At 42.5% G+C, this 14072-nt stretch overlaps 1 protein-coding gene across 1 annotated transcript in view; it reads right to left on the minus strand.

The window, feature by feature from the left end:
* The window catches only part of LOC148888052 (protocadherin-16-like), a 110166-nt gene extending 105746 nt beyond the window's left edge, over positions 1–4420 (minus strand). The window contains 1 exon segment of the mRNA XM_089013639.1: positions 4116–4420. The gene's annotated coding sequence lies outside the window, so the exon portion shown is untranslated.
* Between the last annotated feature and the right edge of the window lie 9652 nt (positions 4421–14072).

Below are 14072 nucleotides of genomic sequence, written 5' to 3' on the forward strand. Positions count from 1 at the left end.
GGATGGAGGGATGGATGCTTGGATGGATGGGGTTTTGGTGAGGGTTGAATGGGTGGTTGGATGGATGGATGGATAGAAGGAAAAGGATAGAATGAGAGATAGAAAGAGTGAGAGAGAGAGAGAGAGAGAGAGAGAGAGAGAGAGAGAGAGAGAGAGAGAGAGAGAGAGAGAGAGAGAGAGAGAGAGAGAGAGAGAGAGAGAGAGAGAGAGAGAGAGAGAGAGAGAGAGATGTTCGTGTATGTCTTATTCCCACAAACTTAAAAGTGTTTCTGAGTCTTCACCGAGACAAAGGACATCTTCCCCCATGACACACCACCAAACAAAAATGTAAAAAAAATTATATAATGGAATAATGAACTGGTTTCTATTGACAAAGAAGTTACACACTCACTGTGAAATCAGAGACTGTCTGAAAAAATGTTGCCTCTATTGAAAGAGTAGTGGGCGGTAGGGTGTGATAGTGGTTGGCCAGTCTGCTTCATCGTCAAGAGATTCGGGGTTTGAATCTACTCCCACGTTCCCAAAACATGTGTTGAACTGTTTGAAGATTAAACTGTCCAGATGGTTGCATAGATGGATGGAGAGTGATGTGAGAATGCCAAAAGATTGACAAGCAAGTCACAGCGTTGTTACATTTCGGCTTTATTATTACTTTTGGGGCAAAATACACCATTGCCGTTTCGAGTCCATATTTTGTGCCGTTTTGAAAAACAACATTAACATTATTCTGTTCTTACTTACGTTATTATGTATTACGTTATAAATGTTATTTCGTCACAGTTAAACAAAGAACAAGATGTTCTAGAATGGATGAGCCATCAGTTTTCTCGGCACACATTTTTAGAAACGAACTATGAAATCGTCCCACCACTTCCCAAACCCCCAAAAAAGTTTTGTGTTGACAGTTTTGTTGGTGTTTGTAAAATATTGGATACATTCCACCTTGTTATGGTTTCTTCAAAATATGAACCAGCAAAAAAGTTAAACTCCCGAAAAAGTCTGGAGGGATTTTTTTAGGGGGAGGTTTTTATTTTTATTTTTTTGGGGGGGTATCCCCCCTACACACAAGTATTATGTGTATGATTATATTGTAAGTGTTATAATACATTTGTTGCTTGGAAATGGTGGAGCTAAATACATGCCCCTTCCAAAAATCATCTGTTGATGTTTGAAAAAGAAGAAAAAAAAGACAGACAAAAACGGGTAGGCATGTGTATCATCACAGGCCACAAGAATAAAAAAATCTTAAGGATTCATTCAAACATTGAGTAAAATAAATTGTCCCCATCAAGAATTCTGACATATAAAAAAGTTATAAAAAAGCTATAAAAAAGTCAAACCATCCTTGTTGATTATTTGAGAGAAAGTCAGACATTTTTGTCAATTTAGCCAAATTCCGAGCAGGGTTGGACAAACTCCAAATACTGTATATATTTCACCCAGCAATTCTCCAACTAGATGGGTTGCCACAAAAATGCTAAACGTTTTAGGTCTACGCCTTGCAATGTGAGCGAGATACAGCATCACACGCTCATTTTCCATCACTCATGAGACTTGCAGCCCGAGTGATTTGGCCCGATCTTTCCACACTGACAGACGAATAGATCAGCGTCAAATAAATGGGTCATGTAGGTAAAAAAATGACGATGGGAGCACAACACAGTTACATCAAAGGCAAAGCAAATCAAAATTGATCATGATTCGAATCCCTGGTGAGATGGTTTATTTACAGTACAGAGTGGAGCATCATCATGGGACTGTGCTCACAAATTTACACTGCACTCACATGCGTAGATAGAAAAGAGGTTGATTATGCAGTAATACCACCCCACCTGCCCCCCCCCCCCTAAAAATCTGTGAATATTAGATACAGTATGTTCCACTTTTTTTTTAGCATGGATGCACTTGAAGCTTTGCCCTCACGCTGCCATGTACTAGTCAGGCAAAAATAGATGGATGGATGGATGGATGGATGGATGGATGGATGGATGGATGGATGGATGGATGGATGGACGGACGGACGGACGGATGGATGGATGGATGGATGGATGGATGGATGGATGGATGGATGGATGGATGGATGGACAGACTGACGGATAGACAGACAGACAGACAGACAGACAGACAGACAGACAGACAGACAGACAGACAGACAGACAGACAGACAGACAGACAGAGAGAAGCTCTGGAGAGAATTAAAAAATAATCATTTGATTTTGCTATTTATCAGCAATGTGGGTGTCTATGAGTAAAATGAGCATTTTCCAGCTATGAAATAGAAACAAGTAAATTCAAGATGTACAAATATTCTTAGAATTTATTTGAAAAAAATAAAAGTAGTCCTAAACTTTTTTTTTAACAGGGAAGAGTGTCAGGGGGTCCGGGAGCTTTATATGACCATTCTCATTAGATTTGCCAAAGTCTGGAAAGTATGAACATAGCCCCGAAAGCAGTGGTTCTTAATCTTCTTGGAGGCACCGAACCCCACCAGGTTCATATGCTCATTCACCGAACCCTTCTTTCAATGACTGTGCCTACTAACTGCAGTCTAGGTTAGGTCCACTGAAGGGTGGACCCCTGGTGAGATGGTTTATTTACAGTACAGTACATTTACTGTGGCGGAGGATCCACTGAACCCCTGAGACCGACTCACCGAACCCCATGGGTTCGATCGAACTCAGGTTAAGAACCACTGCTCTCAAGTGACATGTAGAAAACAAAATCCATTTCGAGAAAGTTTCTCATCAGAACAAGGAAACTTTGTCATCCTAATGAGAAAAAAATTATCCTCACCTTCACTTGTTTTTGGTTGGTCATGACACAACACAATTTGTTAGAGTCCTTGCTTTGAGGAAAAACAGTTAAAGGACAACCGACGTCTCCGGACAAGTTGTGTCCATAATTTGTAAAAGAGCTTCAAATGACTTCTACTGAGCGTATTTTAGAAAGATTCCACCGCATATAGCTATATTCTACATTTTAAGACTGAATATTCCGGAAGTCTTGTTTTTGAGTTGGTGACGAGTCCTCACCCTACGTCACTGAAGGAACGCCCCTCAGCGAGAAAGAACATACCTTGCATCACCTCAATGCATTTTGCAATACTTTGTTTTGTCTGAAAACTTCGTGTTGATCCATGTTGATGGCGAAATTAGAAGGAAAACACATAAATAACGCGATGGTGAATCATTATGTGTGGCACCGAGCACCTATTTGATGATTCACTGATTCACTGACAAAAATTGTAAGGAATTAATCAGCCCGTAAGGAATTAATCAGCCTGATTCCACTGAGCTTTCCACGGAGCTTTGTCGCCATCTTCTGCCTATTTTCGGTTCTACATTTCCCCCCCACAGATGACACATGTTCGGTGCTACATTTCCCCCTCAAAATGACACGGAATAAATTCTTTAATCGATTGCAAACATGTATGCTTTCCTCTTCAGAACTATTTGAATCATCGTTTGAATCATAACTAGATGAGTAACAAGAAAGCATATTCTCCGAATCTGAAGCCATTGTTTTGATTCTCGAAGAAGGCAAGACGTCTTGCCGAGACACCACGAACATGGGGGCGGGACCTTCTGAAACTGGCCATTTCCGGTTTCAAATTGAAGTACTTTTTAGACACTTTAAGTCATTTTTATTGGTGTTTTGCATTTGACTCATACTGCGTGTTTTGGGTATTTTAGATGCTATAAAACGTTTTTCTAATGTCAGTTAGGAAACAAAAAAATGACGTCGGTTGTCCTTTAAGTGCTCTTCTGCGACCATTGGCTTGTTCCACTGGACGCAGGTTGAAAATAGATCAATCGAGCCTTCACGTGAAGCTTGCACACGCAGGTAAAGAAGTTATCGTGGAAACATTATTTCTCATTTGGCCGGGAAAGTTTCTTGTTAGGACGAGATGAGAATCGCCCCCCCTCCCTCCCCCCCATGTCACTTTAGGTCCTCCGTAGAATTGTGAGCATCTCATGAGGAAGAGACAGGACTGCCAGAAATGAAAATATTAGGACCACCTCTCTGGCACGGTGCAGTGTAAGGAAAAAAGTCATTCATTTGGTTAAAAGCCAAAAAAAAGTTACGTTTCAAGACTTCCCGATGGTTCTACTTACATTCATGGGTTTATCCGCAGGTGAATGACAGCAACGAGTCGAGATTGGAGTCCTCCAACAACGACAACACAACTCCTCTCAGCGGCTTCCAACGAAAACTAAAACGATGGCGAGAGTTGCATCCATCTTCGCGAGATCTCAGATTTGGTGGAGCAAAACTCCAAATAAATTTTGGGGAAAACTTCCTCGTGAGATTTTCTCCTCCTCGACACTTTTCAGGCAAACAAAATCTGCATCCGCTGTCGTGTGTCTGCTAAGAACTGCTTGCGGGAATCGGAGTTGGGAGCTCCAACCGCGGACTTGTCCCTCACACTGGCTCTCACTCGAATGTAATGTATTCTACACATGAGTGGAGTGCGAAGTAGCAGCCTCCTCCGCCTCCTTCTTCTCGAACAGCCACAAGGAGATGGCGGTGAGTAGAAAGCTGCACTCTGCTGACACCGTGTTTTGCATCGTGGAACTACAGCACACGAGAGACAAGACAGGAAAAACGCAAAACGAACTTTGCTCGCCGGTTCGATTCGGACCCAAAATGCTACAGGCGGATCTAAATACGACACAGCCCACTTTTGAAACCACCAATCAATAATCCATGAAACTTCTTGTCGTCATAGAACTTCAAAAAAAGAGGAAGGAAACTGGATATAATTGCAAATGTTGAGAATCTGTGAGTGAGGTGATGTGTTTTGTTGCGGGATCAGTCTCAGTTTTCAAATGTTTCTGTGTAGCTTTAGATTTGTGGAAGTCGGTGTTGGGTTACTTTTTGGGGATTGATTATAGTTTAGGGCAAGGGTGTTAGCTGCCGGCCACATTGTAGTGAGGGTTTTCTTTCGGTGGCCGTTATGAATTTGGGGAAACCATTAGAATGTTTCATTTCCTCCACATATTACATATAGCGTGCACAACAAATTCATGAATAACTAGTTTTCAAATTTGAAGTAAAAAATAACGACTTTTGTGGCTTGTGCCGGTCCCAAGCCCGGATAAATACAGAGGGTTGTGTCAGGAAGGGCATCCGACATAAAAGCTTGGCCAAAATCACCATGCGGATCAAACCTCTAAAGATGGAGGACACTGATTTGCTGTGGCGACCCCTTGAAGGGAAAAGCCGAAAGGAAAAGAAGAGATTGTGGTTTTCAAACGACAGTTTTTAAATTTTGGTTCGGACTTTAGCAAGCATCATGGAATTTTACAAGTTTGATTTGCTTTCGCATGCCGTGGGCCTTGACTTTGACACCTAAGGTTTAGGGTAAATGTGATTATTCCAAAAACATTTTGGTGTCAAGGTTGCGGCACACCTGTGATCCAAAAAAAGGTTTCTTTATGGAAGCAATGAAATAGTGAGTGAAGTGATGTGGGATGGTATGATCAGTTCAATTATTAATTCGGGCATGTTCCATTGAGGCTCAATCTTTCAGTCATGACAAAGTCTTGCCAGCAAAACAAGATGATCATACACGCTCAAGTTAGGTTTTCGCAGTTATCACCCCAAGGAGACTCCTTCGAAAGTCACCTGTGTCGGCTCCCAGGAGCGACACAGCTGCGGCCCGCCGTCAAGTGCACAATGCTTTATTGGGGTCGTGTCGCCTTGTGTTTACGAACAATGGCGAGCTTGTGCTTCTTGCCTTATAACAGTGAGAAACAGCTGACATATTGCAGATTAGCCATTCCGTCACTTTTTCCTTTTAATGTTTTCTTAATGCTTAAAACATATGTTTAATTAAAAAGAAGTCATTGGACATGAATGTCATGATGTTATGTGCTCTGCCTTGAGCATGTTTCAAATTTGGGGCTGAAACTAAGCTAAAACTTTTGAATGTGACTCACTTCCATTTTCATCCTGGTACGATCCAACACACATGCACGCACACACACACAAGCACACACACACACACACACACACACACACACATACACACACGCGTGCACACACATGTGCACACACATGGAAACACACAATAATTGCACCATTATAGTCATCCACTCATCCCATGTCACTTGTTCAAATAAAAGGGTGTGGTAGTCATGTTCCCATGCACAATTTTCTCATCCTCATTTATTAAAAATTTCACTAAACCCAAAACAATCACATATATGCCACAAACTTTTTGTTCATTGCAACTCATGTAGATAGCAACCACTAAGTTTCATCTTAACATGTCTTCATTTTAACTAACTAACTAACTAACTAACTAACTAACTAACTAACTAACTAACTAACTAACGAGATAGCTGGTTAACGAAGTAACTAGCCAACTAACTAACAAACTAACCAACTACCTGACGTGCCAACTAAATAACTAATTAACTGCACAGCTTGCTAACAAGGTAATTAACTAACTATTAATTAACTAAGTAGCCAACAATCTAACTGACCAACACTAACTAAGTAGCTAACTATTTACATAAATAATCACAGTCAACAATGTAACTACTTAACTAAGTAACTAACACATAAACCAACCAACTAACTGTTTAGCTAACTAACTAGCTAATTACTTAACTCAGTTAAAAACGAAATGTCTATGCCGATCTAACATTTTAAAATGAGCATCCTGAGCTAATGAACTCGTGCAAGCTAGCACATGACTTCAAGATGGCCTGGCAAGAGTACTTTTATTATTCTATTTCTTCCATTCATATCTTTGCTGCTGTTAATTTGGTAATTTCTCCATTGTAAGACAAATGCAGGTTTTCTTGTTCATCTTATTCTTCACCACCTAGCTCACTAACTGTAAACATTCTTGTTTACTTTTAAACTGTAACAGACATTTTCACAGTCAGCACATTTTCTAAGTAAGACCAAAGTATTTTTTTCTTAGTTATGTTCAGAGTTTGAGGATTTTTGCCACCTCTGGTAAACATCTGTCCCATCACTTGCTCGAATGAGGTCCACCTCACATGTGCACGTTGCTCCTTGGAGGAGACAAAAGCAAAACACAAGCTGATGAACTCCAGAAGCTAATGGGTCACATGGCACAGGCGGCACGGTGAGGTTTGTTTGCGCTTAATGAAAGATTACACTGATACTCTTGTTTGTAATGAGCATAGTACATGACAAATCATGATTAAACTTGCCAAGACGATGGATGATGTTTTTGTTTTCCGTATGTCATTGCCTGATAACTTATCATTTCATCTGGATTGTTATTTGAGGTGGAAGTCATTAACGTCGTCTCCAGACGGGACGATGGATGGCCAAATATCCTGCAGATGGCAATCATTCCTGATGTTTTCTGCTGGGTCTGTAATCGTTTTTTTAAAGCCATTCAAGAACAAAACAAAAAAATGACGCCTAGAAGCTTAACGGTGGCGCGACAGTGACAAGTTGTAAATTAGAATTAGTACAGTCGAATGAAAGTTGCTCCAGAAGCTATGTCGGGACATGTTCCGGCTGGGAGATTTTCCCAACACTAGTTTTATTCAAGTTGGCTTGACAAAAGCATCAGTACAGGACACGTGAAAAGCTTTCATTGTCCCATGACAATAGTCAAAAAGGATTTTTTCCGGATTCTTACTTTGACCAACTCCGAGTAACGGATTTGCTGCATGAATCAAAAGCAGGCATCCAACATGGATGAGGGGAGGTAAATGTGTCTCTGCCATTAAAATTGCAATGTGCAACTGTTTGCATTTTACATTTTGAACATTTCTGTGCAATTAAAAAACCTCAGCCTGGATTTTTGTTCTCTCCCCCTATTTTATTTTTACTCAATGAACCAATAAAAGTTAATGTTCCGTGCAACTTCTTTCCTATGATTCCCTAGTTTTCCCTAAAGAATTCTGCACCACTTGAGCTTGGATCAAAACAGACTCAAATGTTATAATTTTACGCCCCTCGTTAGCTCGGTTTTCCAGTTGGACAGGCATAAAACCGGCAGTACAGTTTTAGGGTCGGCGCTCGTGGTAGTTCTCTCTTTCAGCGGGGGTCTAATGTGGACTCCAACTGAGTCCTAACATTAACCAGAGGCGCCCTTGCTCCGTTTCCTGAGGAAATATGAGCAGTCGCGAAAATACTGGACTCGGGTACCAACTTAGGTGTATATCTATGTTCACTTGCGTATTTTCCTGCGCACATCGCATCAGATAAATTGGGGGGGAGGGGGGCAGGTGGTTCTTGTTTGGTCCGCTTCTTTGTCAGCTGGAGGTTAATCGTGATTTAGAAGAGCTTTAATACATTTCTGTTTTGTGTCACTCCTCCTTCCCCGCATCAGAAATTGCGTCGATAAATCTTCCACCCTTGGAAGGAAAAACTCAAGAGTCTTTGGTGTTACCTTAGACTTAGTACTGAAACCAAGGTCTACCGACTTTTTTAAAGTGCGACTGTCTCAACCGGTATGTTGTGGGCAAGCAAGGAAGATGGTCGCCATGGTCGATTTCAGGCAGACACTCCGAAACTTTCAATCTGATAGCAGGTCATTCATTTCCGATTTTGTCTTCACTCAAACTGGGCTTGATTAATGTTCTGTTTTTACTGCCTCACATCATTTCTGTCTCAAATGGATCCTTATTTCCTCGTTTGTTGTTGCGATTATGATATCGCAAAAGTGACAGTTACAAATGGTGTTGAGTTTTTGGTGGGTAGGAAGATGGCATGATTGGATGGTTGGTAGTGGAGTGACACGTGAGTTGCGTTGGATGCGTATACCGATAAAAACATCACATCGGTAAGATACTTTGTAGCCTGTAAATCACTTTGGAGGTAGGTAGGATAGATGGACAAATGTGTTTGTTCCGACACCTGGCAGCTCAGAATGTAGGCAAGCAAGCTGGTGTGCATTTGTTCAGTCCATGGTTGGTTCTTATATTCTTCGGTCAGTTTGTTTCCAAGACTGAGAATTTGATGGCAATGACTTTGCCCAATTGAAAGATGAATATTCCAGCCATCACGGCACCATTCCCAGCATTCCCTTCTCATCTATCCATTTTCTCATCTGCTTCTCCACACAAGGTTCGCGGGCAAGTGAGAGCCTCTCCTATTTGTCTTCGGGCAGTTGCAGTTAGTCGGGCAGGCTACGCCATTGAACTGGTCACTCGCCAATCGCTGCATTCCATTCCTAACTGTGGAGATATTTCATCTTGAAATCAGACATAGAAAATAAGCAACAATCAAGCCTGTCGTTTTCTCTCCAAGCCAAGCCTTAACTTCCAAGATTATGACAAGTCTCCAGTGTTTTGGTTTCTGGCATGTCAAGTCCAAGTAGCAATGACTTGATTGCCCATTTCTGCACATTGTGTATGCGAGCTACTTCCACCTCTCCTGCACACAGGAGAGGAAGCCAAGAAAAACTCAGACACACAACATCCAAGCATTCGCTCGGACTTTAATTGCTGCCGAGTGCCCCATAAGAAACTGACCGGGATGTCTTTGTCCGGTGAACAGCAGCGCTCTCAGTCTCTCAACAATGACACTTGGCAATCTCCCAGGCTGTCCGCGTCAAATGGTCTCTAATTAATACGCTATCAATCATTTTGTCCGGGCACGTTGTTCTCGCCGCGGGACAGCATTCCTTACAGGAATGTCGAACTGATTCTGATGACGATCACGCCTGCTCTCCAGGAATGCATTGTATGGTCCCCCCCGAAAAAGGACCAGGAATGTGGCGTATAGAAAGCGACACTGCGGAATGTCCACTCACGACAATGAAATTGGTCCAGGAAAATGTTTCCTGTTAGGGAGCACACAAAAGACCAAGGGCCTTGAATCCCATTTACTCTGCCCACTTTGCCACAATGGAAGCACTCGAGGGAGCGAATGAAGAGTCTGCTCGGACAATACCTCTGCATTCCGGGACATCACGGCCTCACATCCCTGGAATGGATTTGTTCCGAGATAGTCTTGTGGTGGGTTTTAATTTCTGGACTTGATAAGATGAGGAGGCCGCACCTACAGTTGATAGGATGGTATAAGCAGTGATTGATGGCTGTCGTCAAGTCGGCATGCGTTATGATTATGGATTATTTATTTATGTAGGTACGCAAGGATATAAGGTACTTGATCAATCTTGGTTATAAGTTGGTTGCTCAGAAAGTTGTTTGGCAACGTGGTTATTGGTTGGTTACTAGACTTTTACTAGGTACTAGTTAGTTAGTGGAGCATGGTCCATGGTAGGTAATTTGGTAGTTTGGTGAGTGGCATGTTTGGTTCAATCAAACCTGGTTACGCGGCATAATGCAGTTTGAACATCTATTGATGTCAAAAGATCAACATGCATGACAGTATAAACATGTCGATTGCGACTTATTCTCTGAAAACATTCAGTCAGCAAATGTAAGCAAATGTTGGCTAATGCCATTGTTGAAAGCAAAGTCACCAATATAACATTTACTGCATCCTTGCTGGCCGTTGAACTCTGCTGTGATTTTGTTGCCATTACGTGTGAGTGGTGAAGTTGGTCAGAAGATAGTTATTCAAATAGGTAAATGGATTGGTTCCTCAGTTGGTGAGTAGATTCAAGAAGGCAGCTCGACGGGATGGTCCGTTGGTTGTGGTGTTGGCATTTGAAGATCAGCTCATCAAGCAGATGAGGTGGTAGGATCAACTGAAATAATATATGAGCTGCGGAAACCCATTCATTGGTCCATAATGAACGAGTTGCTGTGAGATTTTCTTTGGCAGGCGCAATGCTTTCCCAGACCCCTGCCCCACTCCCACTTGACCGGAAATGGACACGACCCACACCCTTCTATCAACATATGAAATATATTGCTATATTTATGGCAGTGGAGACCTAAAAGGATAGGCGTCAGTCAATCATAACCATATTGTGGACAAAAGAAAATCTAAGTCAACATTTCTTGCGTCTTCCAAACAAGACCCAGATGGGGAAGCAAGACTACATCCAACAAAAAGTATTGAAAAGCTTGCAAATTTCGATTTGAAAATTGCATTTTCAAAACTTACTCAATATACATCTCTATGATTTTGGAAGGATTTTTTGGACATTGTGGTTTTTTTGTTATTTCACAGTTGAATGTCACAGAGAGGAGGTACTTAAAAATGGGGCCTAAAATTGGTCGAAAGCCAGCAAAAGGTGGTGACTGAAGCATGTGTTTTCACTTTTGCTAACATTGAGAGATGTTTCTGTGACTTTAAAGTCAAATTAGGGAGGATGTCACATGCTATATGTGGACGCCTATAGTGACACAACAAATACAAAAGCTGAAAACTAATTCATTCAATATTGATTGTAATTGTTGGTAATAGAATTGATAATGAAGAATGTAGCCACAAGGGGGCACAAGCCAGTGTCTTATTGTGCCGGTCCCAAGCCCGGATAAATACAGAGGGTTGTGTCAGGAAGGGCATCCGACGTAAAAAAAATTGCCAAAACAAATATGCGAATCAAACCTATGAATCCCATACCGGATCGGTCGAGGCCCGGGTTAACAATGGCCGCCATTGGTACTGTTCACCTTCAGGGTGCCAGAGGAAAATGGACTACTGTTGGTCGAAGAAGGAGAGGAGGGAGGTGTGCCCGGAGGAAAAGAGAGAAATGAAATGCCAAGAGTATAGAACGAAGGGTAGGAACTTTGAATGTAGGAACAATGACAGGTAAAGGTAGAGGGCTGGTTGACATGATGCAGAGAAGGAAGGTAGACATACTGTGTGTCCAGGAGACCAGGTGGAAAGGGAGCAAGGCTAGAAGCTTAGGGTCAGGGTTTAAGTTGTTCTATCATGGTGAAGACAGAAAGAGAACTGGAGTTGGGGTTATCTTAAAAGAGGGGTTTGTTAGGAATGTCTTAGAAGTAAAAAGAGTATCAGATAGAATGATGAGTCTGAAGCTAGAAATTGAAGGTGTGATGTTCAATGTTGTTTGTGGGTATGCCCCACAAGTAGGATGTGAGCTGGCGGAGAAGGAGGAATTTTGTTTGGACTTTTATGAAGTCATACAGAACATCCCGAGAAGTGAGAGGGTTGTAATTGGTGGAGACTTCAATGGACATGTTGGCGCAGGAAACAAAGATGATGAGGAGGTGATGGGTAGGTTTGGACTCCAGATGAGGAACGCTGAAGGACAGATGGTGGTTGACTTTGCTAAGAGAATGCAAATGGCTATTGTGAATACTTTCTTTCAGAAGAGACAGGAACATAGGGTGACCTATAACAGCGGAGGCAGAAGTACACAAGTAGACTACATTTTGTGTCAACGGCGCCATCTAAAGGAAATCAGTGACTGCAAAGTAGTGGTTGGTGAGAGTGTAGCCAGACAGCATAGGTTGGTGGTGTGTAGGATGACGCTGGCAGTGAGGAAGATGAAGAAACCAAAGGCTGAAGTGAGGACAAAATGGTGGAAATTGAAAAAGGAAGAGTGTTGCATGACATTTAGGAAGGAGGTAAGACAAGCACTGGGTGGGCAAGAGATCCTTCCAGATGACTGGCAAACTACAGCGAACATAATCAGAGACACAGGTCGGAAAGTACTTGGTGTATCGAGTGGAAGAAAGGTAGATAAGGAGACTTGGTGGTGGAATGGGGAGGTGCAGGAGTGTATACAGAGAAAGAGGTTAGCAAATAAGAAGTCGGACACTGAGAGGACGGACGAGAGTAGACAGCAGCACAAGGAGATGCAGCGCACGGTTAAAGTAAAGGTAGCAAAGGCCAAACAAGAGGCCTATGATGACTTATATGCTCGGCTGGACAGCAGGGAAGGTGAGACTGATCTTTACAGGCTGGCGAGACAGAGAGCCAAAGATGGTAAGGATCTGCAGCGGGTTCTGGTGATTAAGGATAGAGATGGCATTATGTATTATGTATTAACAGGTGCCAGTAGTGTGATGGCAAGATGGAAGGAGTACTTTGAAGAATTGATGAATGAGGAAAATGAGAAGGAACAAAGAGTAGAAGACGTGACTGTTGTGGACCAAGACGTAGCAAGCATTAGCAAGGATGAAGTGAGGAGGGCGCTGAAGAGGATGAAGGGGGGAAAGGCACTCGGGGCTGATGATTTACCAATCGAGGTATGGAAGTTTCTTGGAGAGGTGCCGGTGGTGTTCCTGACTGGGTTATTCAACAAGATCTTAGATGGTGAACAGATTGCTGAAAAATGGAGACGAAGTGTACTCGTGCCCATTTTTAAGAACAAAGGAGAGGTGCAGAGTTGTACTAATTACAGAGGAATAAAGTTGATGATCCATACAATGAAACTCTGGGAAAGAGTAGTTGAAGCTAGACTAAGAGCAGAAGTGAACATTTGTGAGCAGCAGTATGGCTTCATGCCAAAAAAGAGTCTGACAGATGCAATGTTTGCTTTAAGAATGCTGATAGAGAAGTACAGAGAAGGTCAGAAGGAATTGCATTGTGTCTTTCTAGATCTGGAGAAAGCGTATGACAGGGTGCCCAGAGAAGAGCTGTGGCATTGCATGAGGAAGTCTGGAATGACGGAAAAGTATGTTCGGGCGGTACAAGACATGTATCATGACTGTAAGACAGTTGTGAGGTGTGCTGTCGGTATGACTGAGGAATTCAAGGTGGAGGTGGGACTCCACCAGGGGTCAGCTCTGAGGCCCTTCTTGTTTGCTATGGTGATGGACAGGCTGACAGACGATGTGAGGCAAGAATCTCCTTGGACCATGATGTTTGCAGATGACATTGTGATCTGTAGCGAGAACATGGAACAGGTGGCGGAGAAACGAGAGCTGTGGAGATATGCCCTGGAAAGGAGAGGAATGAAGATCAGTCGCAGCAAGACGGAATATATGTGTGTGAATGAGAGGGATCCAAGTGCAAGAGTGATGTTACAGGGAGAAGAGATAAAGAAGGTGGAGGATTTTAAGTACTTCGGGTCAACTGTCCAGAGCAATGGAGAGTGTGGAAAAGAGGCAGCATATCCAGGAAAGGAAAAGTGTATAAAACCGTGGTGGGACCAGCCATGATGTTTGGACTGGAGACAGTGCCACTGAAGAAAAGACAGGAAGCAGAGCTGGAGGTAGCAGAGCTGAAGATGTTTAGGTTTT

Source organism: Hippocampus bargibanti, linkage group LG14 (assembly GCF_051943395.1).
Source record: "Hippocampus bargibanti isolate YZ-2025 linkage group LG14, ASM5194339v1, whole genome shotgun sequence".
Lineage (NCBI taxonomy): Eukaryota > Metazoa > Chordata > Actinopteri > Syngnathiformes > Syngnathidae > Hippocampus > Hippocampus bargibanti.